Raw genomic sequence first — 25883 nt, 5'->3', positions numbered from 1 at the left:
GTGGGAGACCCAGAAGAAGCTCTTGGTTTCTGGCTTCTAATCTGCACAGCTCCGGCCATTTTGGTCATTTGGGGAGTGAATCAGCAGATAGAAGACCTATCTCTCTCTCTTTTTTTCTCTCTCCCTAACTCTGTCTTTCAAATAAATAAAACAAGTCTTTTTTTTTTAATTAATGTGAGGCAATATCTACACATTCACAAAAGACCTTCAAAAACGTAATGGAAGATTCATTTTATGGAAAAGTCATATGTGACTTTTGAAATTTTTGAAGTGAAATAAGCTTACTGTGTTTTTTTTTAAGATTTATTTATTTATTTAAAAGTCAGAATTACAGAGAGGAGAGGCAGAGGGAGAGAGAGAGAGAGGTCTTCGATCTGCTGGTTCACTCCTCAACTGGCCCCAATAGCCAGAGCTGTGCCGGTCCAAAGGCAGGAGCCAGGAGCTTCTTCCTGGTCTCCGACGTGGGTGCAAGGGCCCAAGGACTTGGGCCATCTTCTACTGCCTTCCCAGGCCATAGCAGAGAGCTGGATTGGAAGTGGAGCAGCCAGGTCTCAAGCTGGCTGCACCGGCCCCAGCTTACTATTTTTAAAAAGGAATTATTGGGGCTGGCACAGTGGCCCAGTGGGTTAATGCCCTTCCCTGAGGCACCAGCATCTCATATGGGCACCGGTTCTAGTCCCACCTGCTCCTCTTTTTTTTTTTTTTTTTTTTTTTTTTTTTTTTTGACAGGCAGAGTGGATAGTGAGAGAGAGAGAGAGACAGAGGGAAAGGTCTTCCTCTTGCCATTGGTTCACCCTCCAATGGCCAGCACGGCTGGCGTGCTGTGGCCGGAGCACCGCGCTGATCCGAAGGCAGGAGCCAGGTGCTTCTGGTCTCCCATGGGGTGCAGGGCCCAAGCACTTGGGCCATTCTCCACTGCCTTCCCGGGCCACAGCACAGAGCTGGCCTGGAAGAGGGGCAACCGGAAAAGAATCTGGCGCCCCGACCGGGACTAGAACCCAGTGTGCCGGCGCCGCTAGGTGGAGGATTAGCCTATTGAGCCGCTGCACTGGCCAGCTGCTCCTCTTTTGATCCAGCTCTCTGCTATGGCCTGGGAAAGCAGTAGAAGATATCCCATGTCCTTGGTCCCCTGCACCCATGTGCAAGGCACAGAAGAAGCTCCTGGCTCCTGTCTTTGGATCGGCACAGCTCCAGCCGTTGTGGCCATCTGGGGAGTGAACCAGCGGATGGAAGACCTCTCTCTGTCTCTGCCTCTCCTCTCTCTGTGTAACTCTGACTTTCAAATAAATAAATAAATCTTTAAAAAAAGGGAATTATTTATTTATTCAAAAGGTAGAGTGACAGTGAAAGAGAGAGACAAATCCTTCAATTACTGGTTGATTCCCCAAAACTGCTTGAGGTCCAGTTCTATGCCAAGCCAAGGTCAGGAACCAGAATTCCAACTGGGGCTCCGATGCGGGAGCAGTGGCCCACATATTGGGGCCGTCTTCCACTGCTTTCCCAGGCCTGTTAGCAGAGAGCTGGATCTGAAGCTGAGCAGCCAGGACTCAAACCGGCTCTCCACTATGGGATGCCATCATTGCAAGTGGCTGCTTACCCTGCTGTAGCACCACCGTGGCCCCTACACTTTAAATGCTAATTTCCATAAACTTATTGAAGTCCTCTCCTACTGATGTGAACGTGTCCTTGTTTAGAGACTTCAGAGAAGCAGGCCACGCCCTCAGCTCCTCTGACAGCCCTCATGTTCCTGGAGCTCCCATCCCTCCACAAGGGAGGGAAACCACGGAGAACTGAAGACAGGGGAGGGCGAGCCCGAGCGTGCAGGGGCGAGTGTGCGCTGGGCTGAGCCTTGCTGTCGCTCCTACAGAATGTCTGCGACCAGGGAATTCACAGGGGGAAGAGTCTGACTTGGGCTCCTGGGCTGCACCCTGGGGAGCCCCAAGCACATCAGCGCTCCCCACCAGGCCCTCTTGCTGCTCCTGGCCACAGTGGACAGCAGAAGGCAAGCGTGTGCAGGTGGACGAGAGCAGAGCAAGCCAAGGAAGTGGAACTCGCCTTAGCACAAGCTTCCCTCTACCAGCCCAGTCCTGCCACAGCAAGAACTCATGTGTGGGGCAGGTGCTGGGGCACAGCGGGTTCCACTGCTGCTTAGGATGTGGGCATCCCAGATCAGAACGCCTAGAGTCCTGTCCCACTGCTGCTTCCTGGCCAGCTTCCAGCCAGCCCCTGTGTGGGGGAGGTGAACTTGCAGCTGCCAAGACTTCCCTCACCATATGGGTGCCGGTTCTAGACCCAGCCATTCCTCTTCCGATCTAGCTCTCTGCTATGGCCTGGGAGAGCAGTAGAAGATGGCCCAGGTCCTTGGGCCCCTGCACCCACATGGGAGACCCTGAAGAAGCTCCTGGCTTCGGATGGACGCAGCTCCGGCTGTTGTGGCCATCTGGGGAGTGAACCAGCGGGTGGAAGACCTCTTGCTCTCTCTCTGACTCTGTCAATGCTTCTCTGTAACTGTGGCTTTCAAATAAATTTAAAAAAAAACAAAATGGAAGGAGGCCATGGAGGGAGGGAGACTGGGGCAGGAGCTGGCAGCGGCAGCAGGGTGGGAGAGGGTGTGTGCGGGGAAGCCAGGGACAGAAGGGAGCTGGGCTCCCCTGGGGCATCTGGCGGGGAGCACAGGCGCTGGAAGAGATGGAGAAGCCGGGCACCACCCCTGCCTTTTGACAAGGCTGTACTTCTCTCTGTGTCCCAGTTTGTTCTCCCCACGGGAAGACAAGGACCTGGGCATCTGTCCCAGTCCAGCCAGGGCCCTCTAGCCCCAAAGAACAAAATGCGGTCAAATGCCAAGTAGGTCTTTAGAGACAACTGGTCTACCCCGTGCTCCCTGGACTTCAGGGCCGTGAGTGCAGGAGAGAAGGAGAGGACCTGCGCTCCAGCCTGCCCGCCACACTGGCACTGGGTCTCCTGCAGTTCCCATAGTCACAGCAGCTGGTCGTCAGGGTCCCAGCCAAGGTGCGAGAGGCTGAGCTGGCCCAGGGCTCCAGAGGCCCTGAGTGGTGCTTTCTCCCCTTGCCCAGGCAGGGTTTCCACTGGTTCTGCGCCTTCCCTGCACCCTGGCATGGGTGCGTGTCAGGTCCCCGGAAAGAGAGGGAGAAGGAGTCAACCCCTGTGTTAACCCAGGGCTGGACTCGGCCAACATCAACACACACCCACGTGCACCCTCTGCAACTGCAGGTCATGCAAGCTGTGGCCTGGGAGGGGCGGGGAGGGAACACACCCACCCTGGGGGAGGACAGGCCCCTCCTGCCCTACTGGCGGCCCGGAGCAGGTATAAAGGGCCCCGCGGTGGGAGCGGCTGTCCCTGCACCATGAAGCCTGCTGCTTGCCTGGCACTGCTCGGCTCTGCCTGGCTCCTGATCTCTCTTGCCAGTGGGTGCCAGCCACGGGCGCCTGGGCTGGGGGTGCTCTGGGGGCAGGGGCCAGCTTTCCAGGGCAGTGCTGGCTCCCAGGGCGGATGAAGGGGCGCACCTGCTGTGACCCATGCCTTCTGTTTCTCTTCAGGTTGTGACATCTGCCCAGCTGTGCAGACAGCTGTTTATGAATTTCTGTCAGGACCCTCCGATGAGTATATTTCCTATGTGCAAAATTACCAAAGTGACCCGCTAGTGCTGCAAAACGCCCTGGCGCTGAAGCAGTGCGTTGATGGGAAACTGACAGAGGAGGATAAGGGGCATGCGATCAGTGCCGTGGTGAGTCCAGCCGGGCCTGGCCCGACACCGGCTCCTTCCGGGGCCCTGGGGAGGGGCACTGTTTGTGCCCACCACAGCCGGGCCTGGGAATCTGTGGGAAAAACCTCCGGATGAGGACGCAGAGTTGTGGGCCGCCCCCCGTGGTGCGAGAAAGGACAGGGAGGGCGACTGCTTGGACCCGGAGCCCTGGGCTCCATGGCTGTTCAGCTCCCCCAGGCAGGCCCGAGACCCTCCAGGGCCGCTGTCCCCACGGCAGCCCCGCTTGTGTCAGACCTCAGCTCTGGCCTCCCTGACCACAACCTGTCCAGCGCCCGAGCCCGAATCTTCTTCAAGATGTTGCCTTGGGTGCTGCCTGCCTTCGAATCTCACTTCCTCACCCTGACCCCTCGGGTGCCCTCCTCCACCCCCAGACCTCATGTTTCCTTCTCCCTGGACCCCTAAGGGCCATCTGGGGCTCCCGAGCCTGGAACCAGGCCTCCAACAGCCCTTCCTGTCCTCCCGGGCCTGGCGACACCTGGGGAAGAGCAGAGGGAACCCTGACTACAGGTGCAGCGTGGGCGGGGATGGGCACTAGGTTGAAAGCTTGCGAGAGATAGACAGGGCCAGGGGACTGGGGTCAGTGCATTCCTGAAGGCCCCTAGTGCCCCTGCCACCTTGCCAGGCCTTCCGTGTAGCCCCTGCCTGTCCCAGCCTCACCTGCACCCCCCACAGAGAACCTCCTCCTCATTCCTCATCAAAGGAGGGATTTTTAGGAGAGCTTCTCAGGCACCCAGGTGCAGGAGAGGATCTGCCTTTAGCTGCCCAGATCCAGTGCCAGGCTGCAGCTCCTCCCCAGGAAGCGCCCTGTGCCTGTGCCCTGCAGGTGTCTCTAGGCCCCGGCCTCACCAGGTGTCCCGACTTCTCTTTGCAGAATAAAATCTTCTCAGATCCTCTTTGTTAAGGGAGCCCTCCCGGCAAGAAGACCCAGGGCCACCCCGCGCCTACGTGGTCAGCAGGTGCAGCCCAGGCGCTGCCGGCCTCTCATTGAAGGAGGCAACAATAAAAGCTTGCGTTGCACAGAGTCTGCTCAGTGCTGGACCGGACACCGGGCGTGGGTGTGGGAGGCGGGTGGTGCAGTGGGGCCGGCTGCCATGACTGCAAGTGGCGGCTGGATCCAGGGCTGTCCGTGTTGTTCCTGCAGGGGTGCAGTGTGGGGCGGGGCGGGTGGGGGTGCGATCTCTGTCACCGTGGCCACGATCCGCAGGACACACGCATCACAACCAGGCGTAGCCGGCCAGCCACCTTCAGAGCGGCAGTGAGTCCCAGCGTCACCGTGAGCACACTGCGGCTCAGAGCCGGGGCGCGTGCCCAACTGCACAGCAGCTGCCACTCTGCTGCCCCGCCCTCTGCAGGGAGACCAGCTGGGTTGCTCAGTGTGAGGCCGTGCATGGTGGCAGTGGTGCCCACCTGTAGATGCATATGAGACCTCCCACCTCCAGGCCCAAGGGACATAAGGGGTGGGAAGGGTCCCTGACCGGACAAAAAGACCTAAAGCCCAGAGGGCATGAACGCCCCTGGCCATGATCCAGAAATCCTCTTTCCTGCCTCAGCTGGTCCCAGTGCCAACCCCCAACTGTGGACGCAGCTGTGACCCCACAAACACACCCCGCGTGGGGTCTCCCGCACAGTGGGCCCAGGGTCTGGGTGTCTGTGGTGGCTCAGCCCTGTGGTCATGATGCTGCCGCCTATCTCAGGCCCCCCGCACGCCTGTCTGTGCCCTCTGGGCCTGGATCTGCCACCTGCCCCCTGCTCTGTCACAACTCACTGAGGGCACTCGCACAGGGCTGTCTGGGGAGGAGCATCTGTGACATCCTGGTGAGCTGCTGGGAGGCCCAGACAGGGTGGAGCGGCCGCTCCTGTCCCCGGGGTCTTGCTGGGGGGGGGGTGGCAGGGTGGGTTGATCCTTTTCCTGTTTCTCCCACACTTATACCTGGGCTGCCTTCACAGAGAGAATGGGTCAGGGTGGGCGATCTAGGCAGTGGTGAAGTCCCGGATTGGGGTGCCCACATCCCCAGTCAGAGGGCCTGGTTCTACTCCCAGCTCCTTGGCTGCCATTCCAGCTCCCCGCTAATGCACACTCGGGGGTTCAGGTGGCACCTGCAGGTGGTGGTCCAAGCACTGGGGTTCCATCACCCACGAGGGAGGGAGACCCAGATGCATTTCCTGCCTTTGGCCTGGCCCAGCCCTGATTCTGGGAGCCCAGCACTCACCCCTTCCCAGGGCCCCACCCCATCTCACCTAGCAACCTCCTACTCTGCCTGCCTCTTAAAGGTCCCACACCCCTCTTGGTGCCACAAACTCTGTCTAAAGCACTTACCCCAGGGGAGACCTGCTCTATGTGCTCACTGAGCTCCCTCCACAGAGGAGCAATGGGGGACCCCTGCCTCTGCAGGAGTGAAAGGGAGCCCAGGGGACAGGAGGGCTTGGGGAGCAGAGACGCCCTCGTTACCCCACATGTGGGACCCTGGGGCTGTGTCCCACCACACCCCATCCGACAGATGCAAATCTATGCACAGTGAGGACACAGGAGACACCAGGTGTCTCGGTCCGCTCTCTGCTGCTGTGACAGAATCCCACAGACTGGGGCGATGTCCAAGCCACACGAGCTGATTGGCTCATGGCTCTGGAGGGCATTCATGCTGTCTGGTGAGGGCCTTCGTGCTGCATGCAACATGGTGGCCAACATCCCATGGGGGTGCAGGGAGAGGCGGGTAGAGTCAAAGATGTAGAGAGAAAGAGGGAGAGAAGTAGAGGAACTTGCTTTTATTTTGAACTTTAATTTTTATTGTTTAAAAATTTATTTATATTAAGGCCTTAGCCACTGGCCACTGCAGGCCTATGCTGAGGGGAACAGTGGATGGAAGCAACCACCCCCCAAGATCCACGAATTAAACATTTGTAGCAACACCTTGATAGTAAGGAAACATTTGTAGCAACAACAATGGGAACTCACCCCTGTGCACCCTAAGCCACCCCAGGAGGCCAGCGTCAGTCCATGCAGGAGCTGGGTTGGGGCCCATGCACCCATGCTCCTTGGACTCGGACTCTGGGGAACAAACCTCACCCCCAGTGAAGGAAAATGCAATGTGGAGAACACTAAGCCTAGGCATCTGGAGTTTGAACTCAGGCAGAGAAAGGAAAATGTATGGGCGTCCTCCACCCAATTAGAAACATTTGACTGCTGAAGCTGAGTGGTCCCCATTCAGCACTCGCTGTGTTATTTTACAGCACTTTGTGAATCTCCAAAAGAGTTTACAATGCAATTTAAAAGCGGAGACGCTGAGTGGGGAGGGGAATAAAAGAATCAGTTAAAACCCAAGTGTTGCTGGACAGCATCTCTGGACACGACACAGCAGTGCACTCATTCACACTCCGCAGAGGAGGCCAGCAGGTGTGTGGGTGACCAGGGCCCTGGGCCCTGTGGTCTCCATGCCAGGGCAGGGGAAGTGGGCAGAGAGGCAGAGCAGTGTGCCCTTGAAGGGAAAAGAACCGACTGTGGCCATAAGGTGGCAGCCTAGGGGCAGTGTGGGGCCCAGGACCAAGGAGGTGCTGGGGGAGGGCTGAGCCACTTTCCCAGGGGGAGCAACCTGAGCCACTTTTCCAGGGGGAGCCGCGGGCCTGTGGCTACTCCTGCCTGCAGCCTGACGTGTGCTGTCCCTGTCCTTATGGTCAGCAGCAGCCCGGTGTTACCAGCATGTGGCTCAGGTGCTGGTGCCCAGGAGTTCTCAGTGCTCTGTGCCTGAAGCCCTGGCCCGTGTCCAGGACAGGGCCCTGGTTCCCACTCTGGACAGGCTGGGCCATGCTCCCCTGCCCTCCATCCCAGAGGACCCCTGTGTCCACCTCCTACAAGTCCAGGGAAGAAGGGCTGGAACAGAGCAGGAGGGGCAGCAGAGGGTGGCATTGCTGGGGTGGGGCCTGTGGTAGGACAGGAGGCTGCACCCCCGGGAGTCTCAGTTCAGGTCATGGCAGGGGCAGCCCCGAGTGTGGGGACAGGTCTATGTGGGGCTCCCTATGCGACCTTGTGTTCAAAGAAAGAGGCCTTCACAGTTGGGCTGTAATACAATTGCAGAGGCAGAAAGGAGGGGCAGGAGGTGCCGGTTGCCTGAGACTTGGGACCGTTACGGCAGGTGGCAGAGGGCCCTGGCACCCCTGGTTCCAGGGCGGTTCTGCCAGAGCCCTGCCCTCTTCACCTGGGCCCTGGGGAGAACACAGGCCCCACTTCTGGTGACCTTTAATGAAGCCAGGCCTGAGGACCCTGAGCCCTGCCACAGCAGAGCCACTAGGGATTGGCTGGCAGGCTTCTGTGATGTCACAGTCACTGAGATGCGCACTCTGGGCTGGGAGGCGACCAGAGGCCAGTAGTGCGTCTACTGCCCAACTGACCAGTTGGTAGTGTAGGCAGCAGGCGCATTTCAGAGAATCACATGGATTCACGATGGAGGTGAGTGGGACTTGCTCTCTGCATGAGCTGTGGTGTGGGGAAGGTCCCACCAGGGGGGCGGCCCTAGTCTCCCACACCAGATTCCATGGGCGATGTGGTGGAGCTCTGAGTTGTGCCCCTGTGTGCAGAGTGTGTACACAGTCGTCTCATTCCTCCCGCTCTGCTGGTCACCAGTGTTGAATGGGCCTTGGTGTGAGTCTGAGTCTGGACACAGGTTCAAGACTAGGTGTCGGGTCAGCTGGTATCAGGTGGGCAGGGAGGCCGGCTCTGAGAGCCCCAGAGATGCGGGAGCTGGGAGCAGGCCAGGGAGCCCCGTAGACTTGGGACTTGGGCCCCCTGGAGGACACGTGGCTGCCAGCCTGGGGGAGGAGCATCCTTTCCAAGGGCAGGGGAGGCAAGGTGGGGGCTGTCCTTCCCCAACCGTCCGTAGTCAATGAGCTCTGCACAAGTCATAATCCAAGGACCCGGCCACCAGGTGCCCGCCTGCCTGGCTGTGTGGCTGCCCCACCTCTGACCAGGGGGACAGCCCTCAAAGCAGCATTCCTGTGGGCTCCCCAGTGCTGGCTCCCATGTGCGTGTGTGTCTTACAGATTGGATATGAACGCCCTGAGGTCCCGGAGGGCCCAGGAGCGAGCAGAGCTCATCAATAAATATGAGCAGGTACTGGCCAGGGTGCTGGGGGAGGAGGTGGGGCCCTGCCTCAAGGACTGTGCCTGTGAGAGCCAGACCCCGCCTCCCTGGGGACACGGGGGAGGGGGCAGGTGGACAGCTCCCCCAGTGACTTCTCATCCGGGTCCCCTCTCGGCTGCAGGGACGCCGAGGAGCGGCACTGTTGGTGCCCGAAGAAGAGGACGATGAGGGCGGCTGCCTCGTCCCAGACAGGCTTGGGTTCCTGCAGTGAGTCCTCCACACCCCAGCTCACCCCAGGGCGGGACTGGGGTCAGAAACCCCAACATGAGGCGGCACACCTGTCCCCGGCCCCGACCTTGAGCCCAGCTGTGGTCACAGGCAGTCACTGGTCAGCATTTGGGGGCAGGAGTCGGACGTGGAGGCTGTTCCCACAGATGTCGGGGAGAGAGGCCCCGTTGCTGGAGGGTGGGCTCCGGTGACCTGGAGGGATGGAGCCATCTCGGGCCATCTCTGGCATGACTCAGCAGCCCACCTTAGCACGGGGATAAGGGCTTCTGCCTCCATGTTGTGCCAGAACCTGGAGAATAAGCAGGAGCAGAGTGGTGGAGAGATGGCCAGGGTCCGGGCTGACAGAGGAGGGGGTGAGGTGGGGCGCATGACCTCAGGAGGCCAGGGCATGGGGGGAGGGTGGGCAGTGGGGGACCCTGAGGGGTGTGGGGGTCCCAGGTACCTCGAGCCCCAGGTGCACACTCACAGCACTGAGCATCTCTCAGGCAGGCCACCCAGACTCGGTCAGTTCCAGGGTGACGTCCTGGGCAGAGCTGATGTGGGGATATAGCTGCCTCAGCCCTGGGCAGCCTGGCCCTGCTCAGGACAGCCACCCCACAACCGCTGTGGGGGGCTGCCACACACCCACGAAGGTGGACCTCTGACAGGCCTGGAGCCCCCCACTGGCAGCAAGGGCCCCTGCCTGGCCCTAGGCTCCCTGTGCTCATGGTCACCAGCCCCTCCCTCCCCATCTCAGTCCCCTGGGCTGAGAGGATGAAGCTGGTCCTTCCCTGCCCCACTAGGGAGGTCGCGGTGCCTGTTGTGGTCCTGTCCTCACCTCTCCGCCTCCCTTGCTTTCCAGTGAGCAGAAGCTGCCCCAAGACAGCACCCCGGGGGCAAAGGTAAGGACAAGTCCTTGGCCATGGGCCAGTCATCTGGAAGCAGAGCTGGGCAGAGGGGGCACGTGGGGCTCGGCAGTGGTGAGTGGGAGCGCCATAAGGTCCTGCGATGCGGTACTTATACGGCACCTGCTGACATCTTACCACACTCACCTGTCCCAGAAGTGAGCCGCAGCTCAGGGGTGTCTGCTGTCGGCCGCCCTGACTCATTGGCATGGTTGGGAGTGACCTGGCTGGAGCTCAGGGGCTCTCCTTGACGAAGGGGCAGCTCGGGTCAGAGGCCAGGCCACCGATGCTCCCCCAGACAGATCTGGGGCTCACGGTCTGTGCCTTTTCTGGCTCCTTCCATTTGAGCGCCCACAGAGCTCCTGAGCTGCATCCGAGGGCCCCTCTCAGAGCCCCAAGCTGGGCTCACGCCATCCTGTCTCGTTTTCCAGCGTAAACAGGAGGTAAGAAGGATCCAGAAGTGGATAAAGATGATCAAGAACCATAGTAAATACCGCGGCAGTGACAAGGTACCGTGGCGATGAGGGCCCCTCGGGAACACTGAGAGCTGAATTGGGGTTTGAGCAGTGCCCATTCCTGTGCCAGGCACCGCCTGCCTCTCAGATGCCCAGGGGCAACTGTCCAGTCCCTAGAGACACAGGTCATGGGCACACCTCCCCATACACACAGGACACTGTCCTGGTAGAAAATCTGAAGTCACTGCTGAAGACAATCCCGGATGCAGGGCAGGCGTGGTTCCAGGAGCCCTGTAGCGGCCACTCCGTACACGGCAGAGCCGGTGCCCCTGAGCCCTTGGCCCTCCAGTCACTGTGGGTCATAAGGCCCCCATCTGGGCAGATACTCCCTCTGCCAATACACAGGGAGCCCCTGGCTTCTCCCTCTGCTGTCTCACCCTGCGCTGCCTCCACGAGTGGCCACGTTCAGCACTCACCAGAGCCTCCTCTCTCCTGTAGTTTCAGCGCAGAATCTACAAAGGCATCCCTGCCCAGGTGCGCGGGAAGGTGTGGGCCGTGATGCTGGAGGTGGACAAGAGGAAGGCCCAGAACGCGGGCAAATACGCGGTACGGCTCTGCACTCAGCCCAAGGGGGCCCGGCCTGCTCGGGCCTGCTCAGGAGCCTGAGTCTCCGTGGAGGACCGTCCCTCACTGAGCCCTCGGGAGCCTCCTCCCCATCCTGCCTTCCTCTCCCTAGATCCTAGTCAGTGCCTCCTCCACGTCTCCTCAGACCCAGCTGGGACTGGACAGGTGTGTTTTGTGCCAGAGGCTTTAACCTGCTCTCTGCTGAGCTCACCTGGGCAGCTTGGCATACGGCCAGAAGAGAGGACTTGCTGGTCCCTGATGGGCGGGGGTCTCCCAGGATGAGATCACAATGGTGTGAGGTAGGGAGCCCCACAGGCTCTGTGCTAACATGGCCTGCCCGCAGCTGGCCGGCCCTCACCTAGGCCTGCCCACAGCTGGCCCTGCCTTCACATGGACTTGCAGCCCCTGGCATTGCCCTTGCCTGGAGAGGCCGCTCCAATGGTCAGACAGCTCTCAATGCTTCTGGGAAAGGAGGGAGTGAGGACTGGTGTGGGCAGAGGGCTGTCAGCTGCAGCTGGCTCTCATGGCCCCTGGCTGCCATCAGGGAGCAGGGCCCAGCTGTGTGGCCCACCCTGCCTCCCCCAAGTCTGCAGTCTGGGGCTGGCCCTGGGAGCTGGGCCTGGAGACAGTCATTGCCCAGGCTCAGCTCCAAGCCAAGGGCGGCTTGCAATGTCGAGATGGAGATGGGCCCCTCCAGCAGGGGGCAGCATGGAGCAGTGGTCAGGCTGTGGCTGACTCCTGGAGGGCAGGGCCTGAGATGTCAGTGAGAAGGCTCAGAAGCCTGGCTGGGGGCAGACCACGTCGTGCTGAGAGCTGAGGCAGGCAGGGGGAGTGCACAGGGACCTTTCAGAGCCCCTGTCTGCTGCTGACCGTCAGGGTTACGTGGGCACTGAGGCAAGTTAGGGAGCCCATGACCCTCCCTCAAGGTGGGACCCAGAAAGGAATGAGCGCTTGCAGGGAACTCCCTGTCAGCCAGAAGAGCTGACGTGGACTTGAGGTCCTTGTGTGGCAATGGGGCTTGTGCAGTTCTTGAGGCTGCCCCCCCCTTGTCCCTGCCCTGCAGGAGATGAAAGAGCTGGCCAGGCTGGGCGCCACTCACTTCCATCACATCGACTCCGCCATCGCATGGACTTTCAGAAACCACCTCATGTTCCGGGAACGTTACGGAATGAAGTGAGGCCTCTGGGCTGGGGAGGACCCGCGGGTGGGAGGAGCAAGGGTCCTGGGGCACATGGGGTCCCTAGGGAAGATTGGGTGCAAGCCTAAAACAGTTCATTGAGCACAGAAAACAAACTTGCCTTTTCTATAGTACACAAACTTTCCCAAGACACTGTGGAGAGACTGAAATGAAAAGAAACACCAGGGGAGACAATAGTAGCAATCTATCTAATAAAGGTGTTGTTTCCAGAATATTCAAGGAGCCCTTCAACTCAGTCACAAGGAAGCAGTGGGCAGCCCCCCAGTACCCCGGGAACACAGGCTCGGGGGGGACCCTTCATGAACGCACACACAATTCACCTCCTCAGCGCATGAACACACGCTTATTCCCTACACCACAAAGGGGCACCAGCGCACAGCTGTGGGAGGGGGGAACTAAAACCACTGAGGACGCCGGGTGCTGCTCCCTACAAGGCTGAACGTGCATGGGAGGCTGACTCTCCACAGCTTGGACACACGGGACTGCACTCCCACAGTGGGACGCTCACCTGTGCCCTGAACACCCACCTGGGAAATGAAAGTGCACGTGACTGCGCCCTGGGAGGTGTGCGTGTCCCTGCAGGCGGCGCTCACCCACATGGTGGACAACACGCAGGTGCCCTGACGACGTCACTGCACATGAGCAGAGTGTCACGGGCCCTGCGTGTGGCTGTCAGGCTCTGTTAGGCAGAGCTGCACTGAGAGCCTCGGCAGCACAAGACACACGGCCTCTGTCCTCTCTCTTCCAGCCAACAGGCCTTATTCCACATACTGATGGCCTATTCCGTCTACAATCCTGTGAGTATTCTGGGATCATAGCGCAGGTGCTATCCCGGCAGTCCCTGCAGGGCACCCCTGGTCACAAAGATCCCAGCCTGGGTTGAGGGGGCCTCGCTCATCCACAGCTCTGAGGAAGAGCGGTGGAGGCCAGGCTCTGAGCCTCTTGGACCCAACCTCAAGTTCTGGGAGGAGAAAGGCAGCCTTCTCCTGGGCTGGTCTCCAGACCCCAGGAGCTTGGCCGTGTTGGGATGCCCCTCCCAGGACTAGCATTCCACGCAGTGGGGCGGGGGGCGAAGGCAGGGCAGATCAGGTGTACGACTTTGCTCTGGGTCCCACTGATGCCATTACACCCACCAGCCCTGTGGTTGGACCCATGGGCCTGAATCCCACTCTGTACAGCGCCACTGCCACAACCACCCACTCAGACTTTCCCATGAGTGGAGCAGGCGCAGGGCTCCATGGGTGACCCAGCAAGGCCTGGACATCCCCACCCCCCTGACCTGCCACTGGCCAACCCTGCCTGGTGCCCTGGTTCCCAGGGGGGCCTGGCATTCAGGAAGCCCAGGCCTGCACCCATGCCAGAGGCACACCTCCTGTTCCGGTCCTGGTAGCACTTCCTGGCTTACTTCTTCCTCATGTGAGAAAGGGCCACCGGCTCACCTGCAGAGCTCAGGGGTCCAGAAGCTTCCATGGGCGTGGATCTGGATTCCCACAGCAACCTGGCCCATGCTGACATCTTGGGGGTAACAGGTGTCCATACTTGAGCTCTCCCCCTGTGCTGCCTAAGCTCAGGCCCTGCAGGATTCCCTCCAGGAACTTGGAGAACTTCTCTGGGCTCCAGTTCTTGGGCAGCTGACACCAAGTGGCAGGATTCAGGCACAGGGGCTCCCTGTGCCTAAATCTTCCTGGACCCTTCAGTGGGTGACCCTGATCTGCCTGAGAGGTGGGCCATCCTAGGATATCATTCTTGCCAGGGGAGGTCTCCTAAAGGTATTCTGGGATCTTGCAGGAGGTGGGCTACAGCCAGGGTCTGAGCCATGTGGTGGCGCTGTTGCTCATGTATATGCCCGAGGAGGACGCTTTCTGGGCCCTGGTGCAGCTCATGGAAAGCAGGAAGCACGCGATGCACGGTAGGTGGATGGCGTGTGGGGCCCAGTGCATGCAAGTCCGTGCACGGCCCTCACTGGCTCCTGAATGTGCAGGACAGTGTCACAGTGTGGGGGGGGGGCTCCGAGGAAGCCAGGGCTGGCAGAGGCCTCCCAGACTGAGCCAGCCCCCTTCTTTTACCACCACCCAAAGGCCCTGCAGCTTGGCCATGGCCATCCTGGGTGTGAGAACCTTCAGAACAAGGGGTCCTGTCCTTGCCCAGTGAATCAGGTCGATTCTGGCTCTTCTGCCTCACACGTCTGTACACAACTCTCAAGCACAGAGCCACACCCAGGGAACTTGTGGAAGGCAGCATCCTCTGTAGGGTCACCCCTCCTCACTCCTGAGTCTTGGAATGGTCAGGAGGCACCCAGTCTGACTTGCACCCACCCCAGCGGGCTCCAGGGGGCAGCCAGGCCTGGGCTGCACACAGTCACCCACCTGCACCCACCTCCCAAGCAGATCCTCTGCCCTGGCCACGTTCATCCCCACCTGCCCCTGGTCCAGCCTCCCCTGACCCTCAATGCTCAGAAGCACCCCACCCAGGCCTGGGGCTCTCCAGCCTTCCTAGGAGGAGGCTCTCACATGAGGGTGTGGCTGATTCTACTCAGGTTTCTACAAACCAAACACCCCCAAACTGGAGCGATTCCAGCAACACCTGGGGCTCATTGTGCATCGCGTGCTCCCCTCCCTGGAGAAACACCTGGTAAGTTAAGCATCTCCTTTCTCCTCTTGGGGGCTCTGGGCTCATGGGACTGCTTCCTGAGCCAGGGGAGGCCACATCCTCACCAAAACTTTCCTTGGTTACGGGGGTCCGCGGCAGCTTGGGTGTTGGTTTGTTGTCCAGCACTTGGTCCCCCAGAGTTGGCGTAGATTGAAGGGAGACGCTGTCCCCAGAGCAGAGTGGAAGGAGGGACCTGTGTCCCTTCAGGAACCTGCATGGCTGGGAGGGGGGATGCCCCTGCTGCTGGGCTTCCTGCACCCAGGGGCTCTGCCCCAGGGCTCAGATTAGAGGGAGTCAGGCCTGGGCCCTGGGCCCTGGGCCCTGAGCCCCCTCTGCCTCTGCCTTTTCTTAGGAGAAGGAGGGTGTGTGCCTGGAGGACTCCACCACCCACTGGTACATCCAGTGCTTCCTGGATGGGGTAAGTGCCCCGGGGACCCCTTGCCCAGGGAAGCTCCTGCCCCAGTGCCTGGTTCTCTGGTGCTGGTGGCCTGTGACTCTGAGCTCCCCCAGCCCCAGCAGACACAGGAGGGAGCCTGCTGTGCAGACCAGGCAGGCCCTGTCCAGCCCTGCTAAGGGTGGTCCAAGCTGAGGCTGAGCCTCAGAGCCAGCAAGGAGGGGACAGGTCCCACCAGGACCTATCCTGAGAGCCTGGCAAAGGCCAGAGCCCTACAGTGAGAGGCAGGAGATCCATAGACCCCCCGAGGCAGAGGCTGGTGGCAGCACAGCCCAAGGGCTGAGCCCTCCCCAGGTCCCTGGGGTGTCTGGCATCTCCAGTGTGGCTTCCAAAGTGTGCAGACCCCCCAGGGTCCAGGACAGGACATGGTCATCCTCTGTGGGTCTGGTTCGCTGAGTGGGCAGGGATGTGGCCATGAGGCATGGCCTCCCCTCCCCTCCCAGGAGGAGCTCTGGCCTTCTTGTGTGATCAGCCTCCTGGAGTCTCCCTCTGTCCTAGGGGAGTGACACTGCACACCCACCCCTGTGGGCCCTGCTGAGGCCCTGATGGGCGGGTCCTCCAATGCCTCTGTCCCCAGGTGCCGTTCCCCCTGGCTCTGAGAATATGGGATATATACATCCTGGAGGGCGAGCACGTGCTCCCGGCCATGGCATACACGGCCCTCAAGATCCATAACAGTGAGTCCTCAGGGCCCACAGAGGCCCGGGTGCTGGGGACGGAGGAGCTGGGGGTCCCCTGCCTGTCCCTCGTGAGCAGGGCTTGAGGGAGGGATGAGGGGGTTGGGGAGGCCTGGGTTCCCTTCAGGAGGGCACTGAGAATCCCCCTGTTGCATCCCCAATCCCAGGCCCCCACAGACCACAAGGAGAAGTGGCCAGGGTCATCCCACTGTCAATTGGCCCCTGAGCAGTCCCTCTAGTGCTTGGTGTGACACCCAAGGGTGTCCAAGGGTGTCTGCAGCCCATGTCTGGTGCTGGGACAGGGCTTGGAGCAGCCATGGTGGCTGCGCCATCCCTAGGGCCCCTCCCAGCCTGACACCCACCCCCATGTCTAGAGCGCCTGCTGAAGATGCCCCGGGACCACCTCCGGGAGTTCCTGCAGGTGACCCTGAAGCAGGCCTGGTCTCTGAGCGAGGACGCGGTCATCAGGCAGCTGCGGGCCTCCATGCGTGAGCTGGGGAAGCTCCAGTGCCTCCTGCCTCCCGAAGGTGAGTCCAGCACACGGCCCCGTCCCATGCTCCCTTGGGGGAGTCAGTAGTGGGAGTGCCAGGCCCTGACATCCCCGCCCAGGGCCTCACCTCTTCCTGGTCCTCCTTGTCCTCCCCGGGCTCAGCAGTTCTGCTTTCTGAAGCTCTGTCAGCATGGCCTGGCAGGGCCTCGGGCAGCTTCCCAGAATCCTCCTGTGGGTGCCGGCTCTCCCCCCACGACTCTGGGGCCGGGCCGTGGAGCTGTCCTCAGGACATTTGTGGCTCTGGCTCCTCGGCTGACCCCCACTCTGGAGTGGATTGGAGGCCCCGCCTTGAGCTACCCTGCCCAGGTCTGGAGCAGGTGCCCTGGCTCAGTGCCCCCAGGAGCCTGGAGCACAGCTGGACCCCCACTCCAGCAAGATGAGAAGTGGCCCTGCCTGCCCAGGGGGCCCCTCCCCAACTGACCCCACACAGGCTCCTGGCCCGATGACCACAGCTGTCTGCACACAGGACCCTCCTAGGACAGGGGTGGGCGGGGCTCCCACCTGCATGTGGGCAGGGCTAGAGGGAGGTGGGGCTGTGGGAGACCCTGTGCAGTGATGTAAAGGCTACCGGCAGAGAATCCCCTTCAGCCATCTGAGAACCCCTGGAAGGCCCAGGTGCCCTGAGCCCAGTTGTGGGGGCCGAGTGCACTCCTGCGAGCAGGGCTGGGCACAGAGGCAGGGCTGGGGGCCCCCGAGGCAGAACTCAAGAGTGTGGGCTCTGCAGCCCTAGCCTCGGGCCAACAGAAGGCAGCAGGACCCGGAGCATCGCTGGCTTCTGGGCTCTAGTGGGGAGGGGTCCCCGTGCTCATCCCCTGCTGCTGCTGCCATCATGGACCTGAGCGCCTGGGTCCCCATGCAGAGCAGAGATGGGCTTGTCCCAGCTCTAGAGGCTCTAAGTGGGGGCCCAGGTGCAGGCTGTCCAGGCACTGGGGAGGCCCCACTGTGCCTCCAGGTGCTGCCTCCTTGGGTGCTCCTGGGACAGTAGCGGTGACAGCCCAGTCTCACCAGGAAAGAGACAGTGGCCCAGGGGCAGAGGACACAGGGCACCCCTGCCACCTCTTTAGAAACTGCATTCCCTGTCCCCAAAGGCCTGAACCAGACTCCATGTCTGCCCCACAGCCCCAGCTCTCTCCCCCATCATCTTAGGCTCAGTTCCTTTCCAGCCATGTAGGAGGGACTCAGATGCGGGAAATCAGCCAATGCACTGTTAGGGCGCAGCAGGTCAGGTGGGGTAGGTGATGGGGTCCTGAGTTGGTGCCTGGGTCCCCAGAGATGAGAGTGAGGCAAGGAGTTCAGGGCCATCCACCCTGTGGGGCTGTGCAGGAGGAGCCGGTGGTGTCCCAGGGCTCCCCTTGCCCGGGCTGCACACACCCTCCCCTCTGGGGCAAGCAGCCTGGAAGAGTCCTCAGCGTCACACGTGGTGATGGGGACCCCAGGATGAGGTCGGGGCAGGCACCCTGCAGGCCAGACGGGGGCTGTGGAGAAGCAAACCGCGTCTCTTCTTCTTCCAGCCAAGGCCATCGAACAGTGCAGCAGGCCCCTGGGGCAGGCACGCGTCCCCCAGATGCACCTTCCTGCCCCCACTGCTCCGAAGGCCAAAATCACCATTCAGGACACAGTGGCAGTGTGGGAGCAGACCAGGGGTCCCGCTACCCGTGCAGTGATGATCCGTCCTCCAGGAAGCTTTGGCCTCCGCATCACCAAGAGGGAAGGCATGGAGGAGGAGGAGAGCTGGGAAGGCAGCCCAGAGCCCCTCGGCCTGGGCTCCCCTGTGGGGACCGCAGAGTCTCCAGGTTCTGCCAGCCCCACGGAGTCTCCAAAGTGCTCGAGGTGGGGAGGCCTGTGCCAGTGCGCCAGTCTCCCTAACCTGAGCGGGCCAGAGCACAGGGAGGACGACTCCTCCGACGCTGGCAGCCGGGAGGGCCTGTGGATGTGGGCTCCTCCACAGGCCTCAGAGCCCCCAGAACCAGGGCCCATGCAGGCTGTCCCCGCCTGGGGGCCACAGCTGAAGACTCCCCCCTACTGGCATGGCAGCCCCATGCACTCTGGGGACAGTCACGGGCTGGAGCCGGCCAGAGCCAGCCCTGGGATGGGAGACCAGGCCCGCGTGCCCTCCCTGGCCAGAGGCCTCCTTACCTCTTATTCTGTGGGGCACCTGGATGATGGGTGCCTCCTAGAAGAGAGGCCGAGTCCAGCATCTGTCCTGCCCAGGCTGGGCAGCAGCCTTCCGTGTGTCTTCACGGCATCCTATGCACTTGGTTGAGCCCCCACCGCCCAGGCTCTTCCTGGGGCCAGGACACCCTGACACTGGAAGACAACAGCCGTGCCAGGAGCCACTGTACTCTCCTCCCCACCCCCTCCCCCACCGCCACCCTCAGGTGGTGCTGAGTCTGTATTAAATTGTTCCATGGAAACGAGTTTGCTCCAGTTTGTGACCCCGGCGCCCAGCGGCAGCAAGCTTCCCCATGTTCCTGGGGAGATGGGTGGTTCCACAGCCCCCAGCCCCAGGCAGAGACCCGCTCAGGACCCTGCAGGCAATGCCTGAGATTCAGCTGTGCCCTGTGGGAACTGGGTCAGGGTGGGAGAGCAGCAGCTGTGAGTGGTCGTGACCTCTGGGACAGATCAGCACAATAGGAACAGCCGTGGTTGGAGGGCCTGTGTCACCTCTGTGCTCTCCCCTAGACCTGGGCGGCCATGGCTGCAGCATCCCTGGCTTGACCCCACATGTCTCTCACAGGTATGGGATACCTGTGTCACACTGTATGTTCCAGGACCTCAGGAAGGAATTAAATTCCTGTGGTGTATACGCTGGCCCGTTATCAGTCTTTATTTTCCAGGGGACACCGAGGACCAGCAGGGCTGACTTAACCGCCTTTATCACATTTCTAGCCTTTTCTCCGGATTGGGCTGCTGCAAATACAGCCTTTGAATAAGTATCTCCCACCACTTGGACAAACTTAAGTTGACCCAAGGAGTTCATGTGGGTGAAGTCCACTTGCCAGAGCTTCTTAGGAGCAAGGCCTCGCGGGTTCACTCCTGCTTGTAGCAGTGGGCCTGACGGGGCGAGGGGGCACAATTCTTGCAAGAGTGCACTAGGTGTTTGCATTGGCTCATTGTTAGCTCCGGGAAAAGTGATTTTGTGTTGCTTTCTGCCATATGAAGTTTTTGGTGTAGAATAGGGGCTTGTTCTAGGTGTCTGATGGCAGCCAAGTTGCAGGAGATAAGATGATCGACCTTTTCATTGCCTTGGGAAACTCACATAACAAGCAGCAAGTATGACCTGCAAACCAGCGTAAGCACAGCAATGGAGTTTTTTTTCTGAACTTGAGCCTTGAACCCCCTGGGCGGTTTAAAGGGCCCTGTGCCTCCATCAGCACCAGCAGGTGGTATCGGGAGAGAGGCATCTCCCCAGACTGAGTTGTCCCGAGCCCTTCCAGCCCCTGAGGCTGCAGCCCTACAGGCCCACACGCCGGGTCACCAAGGGGCGGTGCTGCTCTGCCTAGACCCTCCAGAGAGCTCCCCCAGCCTCCGATGCAGGAGCACAGTGTGTTGGCTCCAACAAGACGAGGGTGTCCATGGAAACGCTAGCAGAAGCGAGCCCGAGACAGCTGCTTGTGCTCTTATCTGGAACCTGGTGAGCAGCAAGACGAGTAACTTAATATCAGGTTATAACCATGAATAAAACCCCACATGTGAGTGCATCCTGATACAAACAGATAACTGCATAAGCAGACGGATGGAGAAGAGACAAATACTCCTGAGAGAGACCCTAAGTAGTCAATGGCTGACTCCGCTCCAGCAGGGGGAGCTACTGCCCCTCCCTGACAGATGTGGACAGTCCTCTGGTGATAACCCGTGGTCAGCCACAGCTGTCATGCACCTGGATGCCAGGTGACAAGAAGGGACCTGATTTCTTTGGTTTTCTTTCCAAACTCCCCAACCCTAGTCCAAACTCCAAAGAGAGCACAGTGTAGGGGACATTGGGTCATCCCTGGCCAGGCCTCCCCTAGAGTGGCAAGGTCAGAAAACCCAGGACAGGCTGAGAAAGCTCCCAGCCCCGAGGACAGGTGGACAACGGGCAGCTGGCACTCAGCTCTGGGTGCTTCTTTGCCAAAAGCAGTTGCCGGATGTGAATCCTGTTTGGCACAGGGTTCTCCCTGGGCTCGAAATAATTGTGTGTCTTTTCTGCTCTGATGCCCAGCAAACCGTATTCTGTCATTGTTGGTGATAGAGTGCCTCCAGCCAAAACAAAACAAAAGTGCTTAATCTTGAATTCACTTGGAAGGCAGAGTCACAGAGAGGCAGAGAGAGAGAGAGCGAGCGAGAGAGAGAGAGAGCAAGAATTTCAGTCCGTTGGTTCACTCCCCAAATGGCTGCAATGGCAGCTGGGCCTCCTCTGGGTCTCCCATTTGGGTGCAGGGGCCCAAGCACTTGGGTCATCTTCCACTGCTTTCCCAGGCCATTAGCAGAGAGCTGGATGGGAAGTGGAGCAGCCGGGACTGGAACTGGAGCCCACATGGGATACCGGCACAGCAGGCAGCAGCTTTACCCATTAAGCCACAACATGGACCCTAATTTTGACATATTGTGACATGTAAAACCTGCACTTTTAAAAATGTGAGGGGCTGGCTTGTGGCTCAGTGGGTTTAAAGCCCAGGCCTGTGGTGTTGGCATCCCATATGGATGCTGGCCAAGTCTGGCTGTTCTGCTTCCAATCCAGCTCCCTGCCATGGCCTGGGAAAGCAGTAGAAGATGGCCCAAGTCCTTGGGCCTCTGCACCTGCGTGGGGGACCCAGAAGAAGCTCTTGGCTTCTGGCTTCTAATCAGCACAGCTCCGGCCATTTTGGTCATTTGGGGAGTGAATCAGCAGATGGAAGACATTTCTCTCTCTCTCTTTCTCTATCTCTCTAACTCTGTCTTTCAAATAAATAAAATAAGTCTTTTTTTTAAAAAAATTAATGTGAGGCAATATCTACACATTCACAAAAGACCTTCAAAAACGTAGTGGAAGCTGCATTTTATGAAAAAGTCATGTGACTTTCGAAATTTTTGCACTGAAATAAGCTTACTGTTTTTTTTTTTTTTAAGATTCGTTTATTTATTTGAAAGTCAGAATTACACACAGAGAGGAGAGGCAGAGAGAGAAAGAGAGACAGAGGTCTTCGATCTGCTGGTTCACTCCTCAACTGGCCCCCATAGCCACAGGTGTGCCGATCCGAAGCCAGGAGCCAGAGCTTCTTCCTGGTCTCCCACGCAGGTGCAGGGGCCCAAGGACTTGGGCTATCTTCTACTGCCTTCCCAGGCCATAGCAGAGAGCTGGATGGGAAGTGGAGCAGCTGGGACTCAAGCTGGCTCCCATATGGGATGCCAGCACTGCAGGAGGAGGCTTTAACTCACTACGCCAGAGCCACAGCACCAGCCCCAGCTTACTGTGTTTAAAAAGGAATTATTGGGGCCAGCGCAGTGGCCCAGTGGGTTAACGCCCTGGCCTTAGGGACCGGTGCCCCATATGGGCACCGGTTCTAGTCCCAGCTGCTCCTCTTATGATCTAGCTCTCTGCTATGGCCTGGGAAAGCAGTAGAAGATGGCCCAAGTCCTTGGGCCCCTGCACCCGTGTGGAAGGCACAGAAGAAGCTCCTGGTTCCTTGCTTCAGATCGGCTCAGCTCTGCCTGTTGCGGCCATCTGGGGAGTGAATCAGTGGATGGAAGACCTCTCTCTCTCTCTCTCTCACTGTCCACTCTGCCTGTCAAAGAAAAAAAAATAGAGTAATTATCCAGACTTACTTCCTATAATTAATTGACTTTGACACTTATTATCAGGACTTCTACCATGCACTGCTCATTCAAAATATTTGATTCTGATTAATTTTTAGAAGCCTATAGTATTTCTTTTTTGTTTGTTTTTTCATCTATAGTATTTTGAGCAGAAGAATCTTCAGAGCCCATGATCCAGAGAATTCTTTCTGTGACTATCACATATTGGTTTTTTTGTTTTCCTTTTTAAATATTTATTTATTTATTTATTTATTTGAAAGGCGTAGTTACAGAGAGGCAGAGATAGAAAGAGAAAGAGAGAGAGAGAGAGAGTCTGCAAAATTACTCTTTTTTTTTTCTTTGACAGGCAGAGTGGACAGTGAGAGTGAGAGAGAAAGAGAGAGAGAGAGATAAAGGTCTTCCTTTGCCGTTGGTTCACTCTCCAATGGCCACTGCGGCTGGCGCACCACGCTGATCCGATGGCAGGAGCCAGGTGCTTCTCCTGGTCTCCCGTGGGGTGCAGGGCCCAAGCACTTGGGCCATCCTCCACTGCACTCCCGGGCCACAGCAGAGAGCTGGCCTGGAAGAGGGGCAACTGGGACAGAATCCGGTGCCCCGACCGGGACTAGAACCCGGTGTGCCGGCACCGCTAGGTGGAGGATTAGCCTGGTGAGCCGCGGTGCCAGCCTGGATAATTGCTCTAGATAAAGACACTGTAGGGGCTGGCACTGTGGCGTATTGAGTAAACCCGCTGCCTGCAGTGCCGGCCTCCCATACGGGCACTGGTTCCAATCCAGCTCCTCTCTTTTTTTTTTTTTAAAGATTTATTTATTTATTTGAAAGAGTTATATAGAAAGATAAGGAGAGAGAGAGAGAGAAAGAGAGAGAGGTCTTCCATCTGCTGGTTTACTCCCCAACTGGCCGCAACAGAGTGAGCTATTCCAATCCGAAGCTAGGAGATAGGAGCTTCCTCTGGGTTTCCCACATGGAAACATGCAGAGAGCTGGATTGGAAGTGGAGCAGCCGGGACTGGAACCAGCACCTCTGCTGTGGCCTGGGAAAGCAGAAGATGGCCCAAGCCCTTGAGAAACTGCACCGCATGGGAGACTGTGGGGAGCAACTCGGACTAGACTGTTACTGGAATTAAGACTTATTCTATGCATCTGCTCTCCCACAATATGGCGCTGAGAAGGGAGAAACAGCTTCTACGCAGCTGCCTCCAGTTCAACCAATAAACTGTAGGACCTGCTCCTGATTGGAGGAGAGCAGCGTACTCGGCGTGTGGGTAGCAGAGTTGGGATTGGCGGAAAAGGACTATGAAGGAGGAGAGAGACAACATGCACCAGGAACATCTATCTGAAGGAACACCTGTGCAGCCCCCGAGAGAGCCGGCCGGCGGTGTGCCGCTCCCCCGCGGAAGTGGGGAAGGTGGCAGGGGGAACCGCCCTTCCACGGAGGTGGAAGGGATGGTAGCCAACCCGGGAAGAACCAGCAGCAAACCCGGGGAGGGCCGAGCAGACAAAAGAACAGCGCAGGGTCCTGTGTCGTTCCTCCACAAAGAGGGGCAGCGACAGGAGACTGGTAAGAAGCTCTTGACTCCTGGCTTCAGATTGGCACAGCTCTGGCTGTTGCGGCCAACTGGGGAGCGAACCAGCAGATGGAAGACCTCTCTCTCCCTGCCTCTGCTTCTTCTCTGTGTAACTCCGACTCTCAAATAAATAAATAAATCTTTTTTAAACAAGACATTGCAAATGTTAAAAATTAAAATTTAACCTGTTTTGTTAAAAACAACCTTTTAGCCGGCGCCGTGGCTCAATAGGCTAATCCTCCACCTTGCGGCGCCGGCACACCGGGTTCTAGTCCCGGTCGGGGCGCCGGATTCTGTCCCGGTTGCCCCTCTTCCATGCCAGCTCTCTGCTATGGCCAGGGAGTGCAGTGGAGGATGGCCCAGGTGCTTGGGCCCTGCACCCCATGGGAGACCAGGAAAAGCACCTGGATCCTGGCTCCTGCCATCGGATCAGCGCGGTGCGCCGGCTGCAGCGGCGGCCATTGGAGGGTGAACCAACGGCAAAGGAAGACCTTTCTCTCTGTCACTCTCTCTCACTGTCCACTCTGCCTGTCAAAAAAAAAAAAAAAAAAAAAAAAAAAAAAAAAACCTTTTAAAGATAAAAATAACGTGGTTTTTGTTCAACTATTCCAGACTATATTATCACATATAGGGGTAGTGCTAGAAAGAATAGGAAAAAACATGAGAGGACAGAGTAAATACCTGAGATAATAGAGAAATATCTGTTCAAGTGCTTTTCAGTGCAAGAGTAGCTGGTAGAATTAAAGACAGCGTGTGATGTTACAAATCAGTCAGAAACAAGAGTGTAACTCCTCATGCAAAAGGGAGAGCACTGAAAGTAGCCATGAAACGTAAGCCAAAACCTTAGAAGAGAGTGACTGAAATTAGAACACACCAACCACAACCACAAAAAATGGGTTAAATTTATTATAAGAATCTCAGAGTAAAATTTTTTTTTTGACAGGCAGAGTGGAGAGAGAGAGAGAGAGAGAGAGATCTTCCTTTGCCGTTGGTTCACCCTCCAGTGACTGCTGCGGCTGGCGTACCACGCTGATCAGATGGCAGGAGCCAGGTAATTGTCCTGGTCTCCCATGGGGTGCAGGGCCCAAGCACCTGGGCCATCCTCCACTGCACTCCCTGGCCACAGCAGAGAGCTGGCCTGGCAGAGGGGCAACCGGGACAGAATCTGGTGCCCCGACAGGGACTAGAACCCAGTGTGCCGGCACCGCAAGGCGGAGGAATAGCCTAGTGAGCCAGGATGCCGGCCTGAACTCAGGTATTCTTATATAGGACCTGGCTCCAGCGGCTTTACCACTGCACCAAGGGCCTGCCCCCAGTGTTTTTCTTAAGCTTTAGGTGTCTTCGCATCAGGAAAGGAGTGGCAAATCCAGACCCAAAATGCAAAGTCATCGTAATCAGTCATTGCTTTCTTTTTCCACTTAACGTGGCCAACTCTTCCCTGGGCTCTTCTGGGGGTTCCTACAGACCACAGAGCCTGAACCCCAGCTGCTCTGCTCCAAAGTGGCCCAGACACCCAATGGGGACGATATGGCAGCACCATACTACGTCTTCCTTTTTTCCACAACCTTGTTCTCTTTCTACCTTTTTATGTTGTAAAGTTTTAGAATTTTTATTTACATTTGTTTATTTGAAAGGCAGAGAGACAGAGATCTCCTGGCCACTGATCCATTCCCCAAATGTCTGCAACAGCCAGGGCTGGGCCAGGCTGAAGCCAGGAGCCCCAAACTCAATTTGGGTCTCCTGTGTGGGTGACAGGGATCCAAATATTTGGGCTGTCACTTACTCCCTCCCAGGGTCTAGGCCAGCAGGAAGCTGGAATTCAAAGTGGAGCCAGGACTCAAATCCAGGCACTCTGATAGGGGCTACCAGCATACCAAGCTGTGTCTTAACTGCTGCACCAAATGTC

General features: G+C 58.4%; 1 long non-coding RNA gene across 1 annotated transcript; it reads left to right on the top strand.

Annotated features, from left to right (window-relative positions):
* Positions 1 to 3359: 3359 nt before the first annotated feature.
* On the top strand, positions 3360 to 4801 carry LOC149120886 (uncharacterized). Its single transcript, XR_016224832.1, has 3 exons — positions 3360 to 3426; positions 3559 to 3746; positions 4657 to 4801. It is a non-coding gene; the product is annotated as an uncharacterized LOC149120886 (long non-coding RNA).
* Positions 4802 to 25883: the final 21082 nt, after the last annotated feature.

This window comes from Oryctolagus cuniculus, chromosome 18 (genome assembly GCF_051225735.1).
Source record: "Oryctolagus cuniculus isolate XC-2025 breed Fujian yellow rabbit chromosome 18, ASM5122573v1, whole genome shotgun sequence".
Taxonomy (NCBI): domain Eukaryota; kingdom Metazoa; phylum Chordata; class Mammalia; order Lagomorpha; family Leporidae; genus Oryctolagus; species Oryctolagus cuniculus.
The sequence above is the reverse complement of the archived record's forward strand: the minus strand, read 5'-3'. Positions and strand labels throughout refer to the sequence as shown.